The sequence below is a fragment of the Choloepus didactylus genome, chromosome X (genome assembly GCF_015220235.1).
Source record: "Choloepus didactylus isolate mChoDid1 chromosome X, mChoDid1.pri, whole genome shotgun sequence".
In the NCBI taxonomy this organism is placed as follows: domain Eukaryota; kingdom Metazoa; phylum Chordata; class Mammalia; order Pilosa; family Megalonychidae; genus Choloepus; species Choloepus didactylus.
Window position 1 is genome coordinate 66081961 of NC_051334.1, and position 15195 is coordinate 66097155.

General features: G+C 39.8%; 1 pseudogene; it reads left to right on the plus strand.

The window, feature by feature from the left end:
• The window catches only part of LOC119522182, a 78637-nt pseudogene extending 64563 nt beyond the window's left edge, over window positions 1-14074 (plus strand).
• The last annotated feature ends 1121 nt before the right edge of the window (window positions 14075-15195 follow it).

The following is a 15195-nucleotide window of genomic DNA, read 5'->3' on the forward strand; positions in this document are numbered from 1 at the left end:
CCTAAAATTCTACTGGCAGGAAGCAGGCTGATAAAATTAAAAACTTTTACCTTTCATGAAAAAAGAAGGATGACGTATGGTGGAACTAAGAGCTCAGAGGGTAGAACCAAGAGCTCAGAGTGCAGAGCTGAGAGCCAAGGAGGATTGTTTTCAGAACTTGAAACCTAATCAAGAAACATTAGCTAAAGTTTGCCCAGTTGAAATTCAAAACTGTTTGGACTGGTGACTCCTTTTTACATTTCATTTTCCCCCTTTATAAACCCAAATGTCTATAACAATTATCTTATCCTTGTCTTAGCATTGTATGTTGGGAATATTGTGAGCAGATAATTTGTTTATTTAGATTTACAGGTTCATAGATGGAGAGGAATTGTGCCCCAGGAATTGTATTTAACAGATTTTACCCAGGAGCCCCATATGCATCTGATTTAGTTCATGAGATTTTGGACTTGAGGTGATGTTCTCTTTAGATGAGATTTTGGGAGACCTTGGGAGGGGGTGAACTTATGTTGTATTTTAGAGGCATGTGAATCTTTAGGAGCCAGAGGGAGGAAAGTGGCAGGCAGAAATCTAAGAAGGTGCTCAGTATTTCCCATCCCACCTCCCATTATACAAGCCCCACATAATTCCTGGGTCTATGAATAGAATGAATTGTACCCCATGATTAGGTCATGTTATATGGAACAGTTGTTTCTAAGAAGGGAAGATGAGCCAGGTAGGCCTGACCTAATCATGTGAGCCCCTTAATAGCAGACAGTTTTCTTAGACTGGTGGCAGAAGAGGACATCAGAGATTCAACACCCAAAAAGGATATGACATGCCCTTGCTGCCTTGAAGATGGAGGGAGCCACAGGAAGGACTGGAATGTGACTTCTAGTACCTGAAAGACAGCAAAGAAATTGAGACCTCAGTTCTCCAACAGTAAGGAACTGAATACTTTGAAGAATTTTCCTCCAGATTTTCTTCCCAAGTCTCCAGACAAGAACCCAATATGAACAACACCTTGATTCCAGCCTTGTGGTACCCTGAACAAAGAATTCAGTCAAGCTATATTTTTGACCTATGGAACCATGAGCAAATAAATGAATGGTGTTATAAGTCTCTAAGTTTGTGGTAATTTGTTATGCAGCAATATAAATCTAATACACAAACAAATAAACAAGACCTTGTTTGTCTTGGTGTTGAGGTTAATGTAATAATATACTGTAGGCTTCTTGGAGGACTTAGGATCCTCTTGGGTTATCTCCAAAGAATGAAAATGTGAGAGAAAGGCCTTGGGGAATTGCCTCCACATATCTGAGTGATTGGCATACTTACATGAGAAGTGGTCTGCTGAATTAGGAAAAAGTTGACCTCACCCTGACCTCATACCCCACAGACAAAGTGAGAGAGATTTGCATTTATTTGAGTGCCTACTATGTTACAGGAAGAGGATGCTAAAAGCCCAGGAGTCAAGAAGGAGCCTTCTTGTGACATCCTAACATTTGCTGATAGGAGACTACATCTTGCTTGAGGCAATTCATGGGATCCTTAGGGTTTTTTTTTAGACATTTTAAGGTTATTTTACTGAAATAGATTTGCATACCATACAATCATCCAAAGTGTACAATTGTTCACAGTTTCATCAAATAGTTGTGCATTCAACAATGCAATTTTTGAACATTTTTATTACTCCAAAAAATAAAAATGAAATTAAGAATAAAAATAAAAGGGAACACTCAAAGCATCCCATACCCCTCCTCCCCCTCATTTACTTTTTTAAAAAAATTTAATTGAAATATATTCACATATCATACAATCATCCACAGTATAAAACAACTGTTCACAGTATAGCTTTTCATTCATCACCACAATCAATTTTTGAACATTTTCATTACTCAAAAAAATAAAAATATAAGTAAAAAGAATACCCAAAACATCTCATACCCCACTCCTCCACATTATTCATTTACTTTTTGTCCCCATTTTTCTACTCATTTGTCCATATACTGGGTAAAGAGAGTGTGAGCCATAAGGTTTTCATAATCACAGGATCACACCATAAAAGCTTTATAGTTATATGCTCACCTTCAAGAATCAAGGATACTTGATTGCAGTTCAACAGTTTCAGATATTTCCTTCTAACTATTATAATAAACTAAAAATTAAAAAGGGATATATATATATATACATATATATACAATCACATAAGACTTACCCCCAGAATGACCTCTTGACTCCATTTGATATCTCTCAGTCACTGAAACTTTATTTTGTTTCAATTCTCTTCCCACTTTTGGTCCAGAAGGCTTTCTCAATCACAAAATGAAGGGTCCAGGCTCATACCTGGGAGTCATGTTCCACATTGCCAGGGAGATTTATAATTTATACCCCAGGAGTCATGTGCCATGTAGAGGGGAGGGGCAGTAAGTTTACCTGCAAAGTTGGCTTAGAGAGAGAGGCCACATCTAAGCAACAAAAGAGGTCCCCTGGGGGTGACTCTTAGGCACAATTATGAGTAGGATTAGCCTCTTCTTTGCAGTAACAAACTTTATAAGGGCAAGCCCCAAGATCAAGGGCTTGGCCTACTAAGCTGGTGGTCCCAATGCTTGTGAGAATATCAGGAATTCCCCAGCTGGGGAAGTTTAATATTTCCATATTTTTCCACAGTCCTTCAAGGGGGCTTTGCAAATACTTTTTATTGTCTGCCCAAATTACTCTGGGTTGTATAGGGGCTTCATGCTAACCTGTACAAACAACAAGGTCTAACTCTAGTAAAGGTTCCATGTAATTATGGCATTTGAGTAAACTGACCATACAAGTTAAATTATATAGTGTGCTACAGAAAATACAGATTTTGCACCATATAAACATCTCTTCCTTTGGTCCCACATAGAAGCCAAAGTTTTAAAACATGGTTAATATCATCCTCTACCTTTTAGTCTGATCTACCCACATCTCAACAAAGTCTATTTTGTTCACATGTCCAATCAAGGTTTGGTATCCTTTTCAGCCTCTTTACCAATTAATTCATGGGGCAATGCCAACATTCACAGCTGCTGAAGTCTGATTCTGTGTTCTAGGTTCCACACAGACACCTGAGGCTCCATGGACCAAACATGTCACACGCAAACAGCTCAGAATCTCAAAATTTAGAAATAACTGTTATAACTCATGAATAAATGTGACTGTTGTAAGAACTTAGAATCTAGAAACCATTACATAAGCCTTCCCCTTATAATCCATGCTCCTAGATTCAATTGTCAAGTTTACACATTGTTATTAGTTCATATTAGTGAGGCATTATAATCTTTGTCTTTTCATTTCTGGTGTATTTCACTCAACCTACTATCCTCATGGTCCATTCACTTCATTGTATACCTCATAACTTCATTCCTTCTTGCTGCACCTTCATGCAAAAAACGTTCTTATATTTGTACATTTAATCCCACTCATTGACCAATCTAGGTTTCACTAAGTTATAGAGTCCCAGTCTTTATCTCCTATCTTTCCTTCTGGTGTCATGCAAACCCCTAACCTTCCTCTTTCAACTGTATTCAGAGTCCTCTTTTCAGTGTACTTACAATATTGTGCTACCATCACACAGTATTGTGCTATCCATTTCTAGAGCTACACAATCAATTCTTTAGAGCATTCTATACTACTTCAACATCAAATGCCTGATTTCTACCCTCTTTCTATCTCCTGATGTCTTCATTTCTACACTATTCTCCAAACCTCTGTCTCCTGCCTTTTCCTGTCTGTAGCACTCCCTTTAGCACTTCCTGTAGAGGAGGTCTCCTGTTCATGAACTCTCTCAGTGTCTGTTTATCTGTAAATATTTTCAACTCTTCCTCATTTTGGATGGACAGTTTTGCCAGATATAGGATTCTTGGTTGGCAGTTTTTCTCTTTCAGTATCTTGAATATGTCATACCACTGCCTTCTAGCCTCCATGGTTTCTGCTGAGAGAACCACACTTAGTCTTATCAAGCTTCTCTTGCATGTGATGGATTACTTTTCTCTTGCTACTTTCAGAATTCTCTCTTTGCTTTTGGCATTTGAAAATCTGATTAGTATGTGTCTTGGAGTAGGTCTATTTGTATTAATTCTGTTTGGGTTATTCTGTGTTTCTTTGACCTGTAATTTTATGTCTTTCATAAGAGTTGAGAAATTTTCATTGATTATTTCCCCTATTATTCTTTCTGTCACTTTTCCCTTCTCTTCTCCTTCTGGGACACCTATAACACATATATTTGTGTGCTTCATGTTGTCATTCATTTTCCTGTGACCCTGTTCATATTTTCCCATTCTTTTCCCTATCTGTTCCTTTGTGTGCAGGATTTCAGATGTCCTGTCACCCATCTCACTGATCCTTTCTTCTGCCTCTCCAAGTCTGCTGTTGTATGTCTCCATTGTATTTTTCATCTCTTCTGTTGTGGCTTTCATTCATAGTTCTGCCATTTGTTTTTTCAAGCTTACAAATTCTTCCTTATGATCACCCAGTGTCTTCTTTATATCCTTCATCTCTTTTGTCATATGCTTTCTCACCTCATTGATTTGATTTAAAAGATTTGTTTGGACATCTATAAATAGTTGTTTCAACTTCTGAATCTCAGTTGAAATGTTAGTTTCTTCCTTTTTCTGGGCCATATCTTCCAGTTACCTATGTGGCTTGTGATTTTTTCCTGGTGCCTCAGCATCTGACTTTCTTGGTTGGTTTATTCTGGAGGTTGTTTTCTCTCTTTTGCCTAAAGTTTACTTGGTTGACTTTGGTCTCTATCTTTTCTTTTTTCTCTCTCTGGCCAGTTTTCAGATTGGCTCTGCCCCCAGTCTTCTCCCCCAAATCAGGCACCCACCATGGCCTGCCACATAGATGGGGGGTACGCACTGGGCACCCCAGCAAGTTCACTGTGTGTGGTAATACAAATCTGCTGGCTTCCAGTGGTACTCTATTTTCTACTGGCTAGCAAGACCTGGGTTTATTATGAGGCCCTGCTTAACAGTTGGACCTTCCCTTTTCTCAGCCAAAACAGGACCAGGATTCCATACAGGGCATGTAGACCAACTCCTATGTTCTTAAGAAAGTGTCCTTGCACTTTCTGGTCTCTCCAGCAGATGGCGCTGTTTGGTAATTTAATCATCCTCAGAGGCTGGTCTGCCTGGAAGCATGGATGCTGGTTGCTGCTTCCCTCAAAGATTGGGGGAAGGGCTTTCAGACCCAGGGCTGGAAACACCTCTCTGTCCATGTTTTCTCAGTTTCTTTGTCCTTCACTGATCTGGGCCTTGAAATGTCCTCCCCTTTCCCCTGGGTCTTCAAACAGTGAGGGTATTTTACACTGCTGACATTTTTTTTTTATTAAATTCAGTTTTATTGAAATACATTCACACACCATACAATCATCCATGATATACAATCCATTGTCCACAGTATGATAACATAGTTATGCGTTCATCACCACAGTCTATCTCTGAACATTTTCCTTATATCAGAAAGAACCAGAACAAGATAAAAAATAAAAGTGAAAAAAAACACCCAAATCATCCCCCCATCCCACCCCATTTGTCCTTTAGTTTTTATCCCCATTCCTCCACTCATCCATACACTAGGTAAAGGGGGTGTGATCCTCACGGTCTTCACAATCACACTGTCACCCCTTGTAATCCACATTATTATATAATTGTCTTCAGGAGTCCAGACTGCTGGGTTGGAGTTTGGTAGTTTCAGGTATTTACTTCTAGCTATTCCAATACATTAAAGCCTAAGAGGTGTTATCTATATAGTGCATAAGAATGTCCACCAGAGTGACCTCTCGACTCCATTTGGAATCTCTCAGCCACTGAAACTATTTTGTCTCATTTTGCATCCCCCTTTTGGTCAAGAAGATACTCTCAGTCCCACGATGCCGGGTCCACATTCATCTCCGGGAGTCATATTCTGCATTGCCAGGGAGATTTACACCCCTGGGAGTTGGGTCCCACGTAGGGGGGAGGGCAGCGAGTTCACCTGTCGAGATGGCTCAGTTAGAGAGAGAGAGGGCCACATCTGAGCAACAAAGAGGTACTCAGGGGGAGACTCTTGGGCACCATTACATACAACTTTAGACTTTCCTTTGTGGTAATGAGCTTCATAAGGGCAAGTCCCATGCTTGAGGGCTCAGCACATCAAACTGCCAGTCCCAATGTTTGTGACAACATATGCTAGGGGATCAGCATCTTAAAGTTTAGAGATAGGCCTTACAATTCAGGGATAGAGTTAACTGCTGTAAGAGCTTACAATCTTGGGACTATTACAATTATTGTGTCCACGTTAGGCTATGTTCTAAGATTCAATTCTGAGTTTACACATTGTAGTTAGTCCATATTAGTGAGGCATCATTGCTCTCACCATGTTTTCTCCAACACTTTTACTCCTATATATATATTTTCCTACAATTTTATAAAGTTATATTCATATACCATACATTTATCCACAGTGTACAATCAGTTGTTCATGGTATCATCATAAAGTTGTACATTTATCACCACAATCAGCATTTGAACATACTGATTACTACAAGAAAAATTGTTTTTTTTTTTTAGCAATAAGAAAAAATGATAAAAAGAAAAATAACATGTCATACAAGACAATATACTACTAAGGACAGCAAATAACACCACTACCAAGAATCCCATATTACTCCCCTATATCCCCTTCTCATATACATTTAGCATTGGCGTATTGCCTTTGTTACATTTAATGAAGGTATATTACAATGTTACTGTTGACCATAGACTCCAGTTTGCTTTGATTATGTTTTTTCCTGAATACCATCCCTTTTTCAAATTTCTACATGGTTGACATTCATTTGCTTTCCCACATGTACACTGCTGACATTTTAAAATCTATGTCCCTGGTGGGAGGGTTCCCATCTGCTGATTCTGTGCCTTTCCCACATGGAGAATGAGTGAGGGGGAGGGGAGGGGAGCTGACCATCTGGTCCAGGATGGAAAATTCCTACCTGATATTTCTTCTCTTTCTTCAATTCAGCATTTACATCTTTCTCCAGTCTATAGCCTCCTCCAGAGTTTTAAACAATTCAGAATTGTCCTTTTTTCATTGAATCTCTGGAGAGAAGTTTTCAGTAGCTGTTTATGTCACCATGTTGATGATGTCACCCAAGACTCAGTTTTGATTACCCTTAGACATCTCAATTCCTCAGCCTGGAATTCCAGCTACTTTCTAAAATGGCACCATATTATTTTTCCTCTTTTCTTCCTACTCCTCCATAGCAGGCATTTCTTCTTCAGTAAGCTGGACACTTACAGTTCTATACTCATTCCTGCCACCACACATTTAGTCATGTTGTTCTCCCCTCCTGGAATGTCCTCATAGCTGCCCTCAATTTATTCAAACCTTGTCCATTTTCCAGGCCCAGCTCAATCCTTCTGTCTTTCAGGAGGTTTCTTTCCCCTTTTCTGGCCATCACTGAATTCCTCCAGTGTTAGAAGGAAATAACTTATTTTGATGCTAGCAGTGCAGGAAAGCATCAGAAGGGTGAACCTAAAAGGACTACAACCAGTGCTCAAAGGGGTTTACACAATGATGTTTAACAGGAATGGAGGTATCTTCATTAAGAAGCTGTCACTGAAAAGGAAAGATATAGTGGTCACCACCTTAATTTAGTGATTGAGCTTAATATCACTTATGGGGCCCTTTTATGTCTGTGTCTCCTTATGTGGTGTACAATATTAAATACCAGCACCACCTATGAATTATTCTTGCCAAAACTGTAATCTGAATCTATTCATTCCTCTAGACCCAACTTCCAGTTTTACAGGACTTACAGAGAATATAGGAACAAATTAAATGAGGAAACAATCAAAGAAACCCAGAATATGGGACATTCTATGAGATAACTGGCTTGGTGTATTCAAAATATTAATGTCATGGATGAGGGGTGGGGCACAGGGAATGGTGAGGGAACTTTTCTAGATGAGAGAAATATAATGAAATGCAATGTGTGAACCTTGGATTATGGTTCAAAATTTCCAGCTTATAAAAGACATTTTCTGGATGTACTGGGGAAATTTGAATGTGGACTATATATTAGAAGATATCATAGAATTATTGTTAATAATATTATGTCTGTGTGGGAGAATGTGCTCACTTTTAAAAGCTGTAAAATATTTAAGGGTAAAGTGTCATAATATCTGCTGCTTACTTTCAAACGGTTCAGGCAAAACTAAATTATATACACAAAGTAAAGTTTCTCAGGAAATCTTTGTGGTTTAGTTGGAAAATTTGAACTGGAAGACACTATAATTTGGTGTATTTATCTGGTCATACAAACATATTTAAAGGGAGTTGAACAATAGACCAATAAATGGAAACCAACAAGATGAAATCCAAAAGCGATGTGTGAATTCCTGAGCTTGAGTTTAAAAAGAAATCAATTGTACAAATACAGGGCAACAGAGACCTAGGTTAATGGCAGTTCAAGTGGAAATGAAAGAAAAAAAACTAGGCTACTTAGCTGAACGGGAAGAAATATGAACTTAGTGACTGATCAGATGTGGAATGGAAGGAGAGAGAAAAGGAAGAGACAAATACATTTATTCCATAGAACATAAATAAGGAAGTCACTAGGAAAATGTTTTTGGCCATGGTGGATTTACCTTTGTAATCTGAGTTTAAGAGGGGAGCCAAGCTGGAGTTGGAGATCAGAAGTCATCAGCTAAGAAGTGATGATTGAATCTCTGGGAGTGGGTGAGATAGTGGAGAGACAGAACAGCAAAATGGTTAAGAGTGTAGGCTTTGGAGTCAGACTACCTGAGTCTCAGTTCTGACTCTGCCATTTATTAGCTATGCCAACTTGGTCAAGTCACTTAACTTTTCTGTACCTCAATTCCCCCTTTTGTAAAATGGGAGTTATAATAGTACTTACCTCAGAGAATTGCTGTGAAGATTAAATGAGATGGTACATATAAAGAACAATACAAAGCAATTAAGAATCACTCATATATATGAGCTATTACTGCTCTTTTTACTGAGAAAAGCCTCATTCCCCCATCTGTACTGCTCATTCTGCGCACTCTTTAGACAACTGCCTAGGACTGGTGTGGCCCGATTAAGCCACTATCTTGGGTAAATCCCTTCCATTGTCAGGGCCTCAGTTCCTATGGTAAAATAAGGAAGCACTTGGTGGTCTGGAAGTTCCTGTCAAGCTCTACCCTTCTATGCTCCTGAGGTTCTGCACCTTCTACTTTGAGGTTTGGGCAGCAATTAATTAAAATACCTAGGGAAACACATGCTAGGTTGGTAAAACTATCAATTTGCCATAAAGTTCTATGCTGTGTGGGGCTGCATTGGTGAAATATGGTCTAGAGGGTGCTCAAAACATACAAAATAATCCATTAAAGGTTCTCAGCACTGTCAGAGTAGGAATAAGCAGAGGAGGTAGCTGTTGCTAAAGTGAAGGTCTAATTGGGGACTGTGGTTGTAGACATACTTGGGCTCTTCCATAGTACAGTTGGAGGTGGAGTGAGTACCCATGTATCAGCCTGTGTCCCACAGCTTAACTATGATCATAATCTCAACCTAGACATGAGTTGGTACTGAAGTTTTAAAAGCTCATGTCCCCATAGATTCCCTGCTGGGCCCCAGGGTCATATGGTAGGATTTCAAAAACAGGGAAGGGGTGATGTTGGGGGAGATACAGACAAAGGTTGTCACTCTCTAATACGATTTGGAGATGAGGGCACAGAGGGGGTTATGAATAACCTAAGAGGGAAGACATATACATACTCAAAATATCACTAGTTCCTGGGCTGGGCTAAGTGACCAGGGAACCCTATGGAAAGGGACCCAAGCTAATAAGGGCAAAGTAAGGCCATGTGGCAAAGAGCTCCCAAATATTCTTCAGTGACTGGAGCAGTGAGAGCTTGCAAGAACATGGTTTCTGGGTGGGAGGCCCCAGCTTTCTTCCCCCACTCTAAGATAGCAAAGCCCTTTCCTGCTACTAGCACCTCTGGCACTCAGATGAGTCCATTTCTGCTAAAGATTCCCCTGCCTTCTGCCTATTTCCAAATTCTGTAAAGCATAAAAGCTTAGCACCTAAGGGGTTAATTAGGTGCTCACTCACAAAATTTAGGTGAGGCCCCACTACCCACCCCCCAAAATAATGGTTCAAAAAGTCACAGGGAGATGGAGATAGCTTGGACCCAGCATCATGGGATTGAGAAAGCAAAGCCTTCTTGACTAAAAGGGGGAAGAGAAATGAAACAAAATAAAGCTTCCATGGCTGAGAGATTTCAAATGAAGTTGAGAGGTCATTCTGGAGGTTATTCTTATGAATTATATAAATATCCCTTTTTAGTTTTTAGTGTTTTGGAATAGCTAGAAGGAAATACCTTAAACTGTTAAACAGCAACCCAGTAGCCTTAATTCTTGAAGACAATTGTTCAACTATATAGCTTATGTGGCGTTACCATGTGATTGTGAAAACCTTGTAACTCACACTCCCTTTATCTAGTATATGGACAGATGAGGAGAAAAATGTGAACAAAAATTAAATGGATAACAGTGGGGGATGGGGGGAATGGGATGTTTTGGGTGTTCTTTTTTTACTTTTACTTTTATTCTTTTTTTTTTTTTGGAGTAATGAAAATGTCCAAAAATTGATTGTGGTGATGAATGCACAACTGTATGATGGTGCTAGGAACAACTGATTGTATACTGTGGATGATTGTATGGTATGTGAATGTATCTCAATAAAAATGAATTTTAAAAAAATGTCACAGGGAGAAGGAGCTTTATCCTGGAGATCTCTCCCCAGGCCTAGGGTTCTATTTTTCTTTTTGTTTCCTCAGAACTGATTCCAACTGAACTTATATCTCTTTTAAAAAGAAGAAAGAAGATGGTTATGTTTTTGGGCTTATTTCCCCATGTTGAAAACAAGAGGGTCTCAGTTGATCTATGCTGATGCTAAACCTCTTCCAGAATGCTAAACACTGGTAGCTGAGCTTTTCCTGAGGGTCACTAAGGAAGGAAAGGAAGGAAGAGAATATGAGAAGGACATAGAGCCCTTTGGAAGGATATTATCACGGAAGGGCCTATCATTCTGGGGGCAGCACTTACCTCCTCTGGTACTCTGCTGCCTGGACTCAATGATTAGAGATGCCCCAGGGCAGCAAAAGAAAGTTGAGTCTATCCTTTCCCCACTGCTCCTGGTTCTGACTAGAACCTTCCTCAAGCACATCAGTCCACCATGCTAAAATATGGTGGATCCTACTGTGAGAATCTAGGATTGTTTTATTGGTTTTTTTGTTTTTTTTTTTTGTGGGGAGACTTGATAAATTGAAAAGCATGTGGGCCTGGGCATGAGGCAGATTGGAATCTCGGCTTGACCACTTCTGCTGGGTGATCCTTTGAAACTTAATTAACTTCTCTAAGCCCCACTTCCTCATCTGTAAAGCCAGGGCAATCATACTCTTATTCATGATGATTATTAAGTATAATGTACTCAGTTAGAGTTTATAGTTCATATATATACTCAGGAAAGTGGAGGTTTTCTTTCTTAGGAGTCCCTGCTCACACAATAGCCCCTGAGAAACATTCTGTAATCTTTCCATGCCCACTTTCTCCGTCTGCAGAATAGGAGGTGGAGTCAGTTGGAGACCATCACTTGGAGGAGATATGGGCCTCAGTGAGATGAAGTCATGCAGAGCCAGGGGCATTTATTAATCTTAATGGCAAACTCAAGGAAAACCTATAATTGAAGAAACCAAACATCTGATGATTTTTACCAGCTGGTTCCTAGGCCAATTTTGGTTTCCTCACAGTCATCTCCTAAGCTTGGCCTGCTCCAGAAAGTTAGACTTGGAGGAGCAGTGGAGCCCTGGGCTAGGCCCCAGGCCCTAAGGGGGAGAGGGGAATAGACACTTCATTCAGAGTGCTTTAACTGCTCCAAACCCAAACCACATTGCTACCCACACTTTCTGCCTGCCAAGGTAAGGTGCAGAAGGTGACTACAGTGCCAGCACTGAAATCAAAACCAATTGAAGACAGGATCCATGTGCTAAAGCAATGAGGAATCAGGGACATGGTGTCAGACACAAAGCCTTGATGACAGAGACCAAATTGGTCACTACAGCCTCATTCTGACTCTCCCAATTCATGCACATACATGCACATGTGTGTGCACGCACATCCATGTGCACACACACACATACACTTAGGCTGTTATTGTGAAAAGCAGGGAGCCACAAGGGAAGGGGGCCAGAATTTTCCATCCAGGAGATGTTTTCTGATGGTACATTGTCAGAGAAAATGGGATAGGAGCTCTGAAGATTTTAAGACTGAAAATATTTCCACACAACTTGTCTGAAATCCCCAGGGCTTAGCTGCAACTGCCTCCTCCAATTGGCAGGGCTGTGGTTACCTGGAAGGCTGCCTGTCCTTGCTAGGATAATACAGCAAGGGAGCAGGGAGGACATTCATTTATGCAACTGCCTGAAAAGTCTAACATGTCTACAAATGTCAGAAGCAGCGATTCTTGTTCTGAACTGATTGGGTTCTACTTGGACATAAGGTCAGATAAGTGTACTAGTTAACCTTTGGAGGTTCCCCCCCCCTGACTTTAGGAAGCCCTTTGGAGAAAATATCATTTTCTATAAGGCATCTGGAGGTAGTTTTAATAGTTCCCAGACTGGAATGGAAAGAATAGAATTTTGCTACTGGAAGCATCCTAAGAAATCCTTTACAAACCCTCTTCATGTTATGCACAGAGTAACTGAAGCACAGAGAGGGTACTCATTGGGTTAGAGAATAAATCAGGCCAAAGCAAGTGACTAAGATGACAATGAAACATTCCTTTTGATAAAATTCCAGGCATTCCAGGTTCATCCCTCTCCTAAAAAATCAGGAGGGAAGATGAGAGAGTGAACCAAACTGAACATTCAGAGATAAATCTGCCAGCCCTAAACAATACAACCTAACCTGGTGTGAGCGCATTAGAGGCAGGTGGTGCTGTGATAAAAATTAAAGCAATGATAACAATAGTTGAAACTATATCAGGTAATATTGATTTAATGTGTCCTGTGTTCTGGACCCTGTACTAAGTACTTTACACACAATCTCTAATTTCATCTTCATGTTAATCCTGTAGATTAGGTCTGAATATCCCTATTTTCCAGATGAGAGAACTGAAGTTCACAAAGGTCAAGTGACAAAGTAGTCCTGTCATAGGTTTCAAGTAATAACATAAAATGCAATGTTTTCAAATGAGGAGTTTGATTATATATTCCTAATAATGGTCAACTTTGACATTTAAAAATCTTTGGAGTATGATATCAGATGGAAATGATGCTAAGCCTTCACCATGTAAACACTGATCATCTCCACATGGGCTGGTGTCAGTCTACATACTAGGGCTCATTTGTATCCCAGGCACTCCTGGATTCTCAGATCAGTTACCAGCACATCATTGAAGAATCTGTCATTCTCATTTACAATCCCATAAAAACTTTCCAAGTCTCTCTTTCTCTCTGACAGCATATAGAGTGATTCCTAAACTGGTGGAAGTATGTAAAGAAAAGGAGTTATCTCCTTAAGCATTGGAAAAAAAACAAATATTACCCTTGAACACATTTGAAGAAGTGCTGATTGTAATAAAAATTTCACATCTGAAAAACATACTAATGTGGGACCTAGAGAAATAGTAGACTGTAGCAGGTAAACATGAATTGCTCAGTCTTGCAACAATCATTTTGGAAAAGAATCAGTGGTTGTTACTGGACAGAGTGGATAAAATTAGCCAAGATATAATTAAATATAGCAAATACACAAGAAATACTAGGCAACAGCCGCAGCAGAAACAACAGTATCATCAACAGCACAGCCAGCAGGAGAATAGGCAGTTCCAGAGTTGAGGACAGCCCCTTTGACTGAGGAGGACCTGTCCAAATTCTTCTAACTGCCCAGTTCCCTGCTAAGATAGTTTGGCTGTTCGTTGCAGGCCAGATTAATACTTATTGCCAGAACATCAAAGCAGTTGATCACTGCCCAAAACCTAATCAAGCCCATCATGGCCCAGGGTCTTTAAGAATACAACTAAGAAAAGGAAGTTCCCAGAAAAGGAGTAAACATGTACTCTTGAGATCACATTGGAGGAATTCTTTAAAGAAATGCAGTTTGAATTTTGAAAAGCATGGAGAATTCTTTTAATGTCATTGCCATCTTTGGCTATAATGCATTTCTAGCCAAAAATAAAATAAAATAAAACTTGAAAAAAATTAAAAATTACCATTATCTGAGGGTACATCATTAAAGAGGGGTTTTGCTGGCTTTGAAACCCAAGTCTGGCTGACCTCAAAGTCTAGGAGCTTACCACACTTGCACAGTGGCTCAAATGCCACCTTCATCCAAGGTCTTTCCAATAAAGACATCTTTCTCAATCTTTTGAATTCTTTTATCTCTCATGGTTTCCTGCCTTGTATTCTCATTTATTATGTCTACATCTTATTACCTTTATAGGTTATAGGATCTTGAGAACCTGTGCTGTGACTGTGGTGTTTATGTGTGTCTGTGTGTTTTACCAGTACCTTGCTTAGTGCCCAGCACATAAAAAGGACTTGATAAATGTTAGTCGACTGACTGACAGACTGAAAGGTGATGTTGACAATACCTAGAATTGTGATGGTAGTTGTGCCAGTTTGGTTATATTATGTCTCCCAGAAAAAGCCATGTTCTCTAATGCAATCTTGTGGGGGCAGACGTATTAGTGTTGGTTAGGTTGGAACCTATTGATTGAGTGTTTCCATGGAGATGTGACTCAATCAACTGTGGGTGAGAACTTTGATTGGATAATTTCCATGGACATGTCACCCCATCCATTCAGGGTGGGTCTCATTACATCACTGGAGTCCTGTAAAAGAGTTCACAAACAGAAGGAGCTCAGAGCAGCTGAGAGGGATAGTTTGGAGAGCAGCTAAGAGAGAAATTTTGGAGATGGCCACTGAAAGCAGACTTTTGCTGAAACTTTGGAGATGATAGCCCAGAGTTTGTTCCAGAGAAGCTAAGAGATGACAAAAACCTCAAGAGCAACATTTTAAAGAATGCACAGAAGCTGAGAGAGGAGCTGGAACACAACCTAGGATCAGCAAACACCAGCCATGTGCCTTCCCAGCTAACAGAGGTTTTCCAGACACCATTGGCCTTTGTTCAGTGAGGGTATAT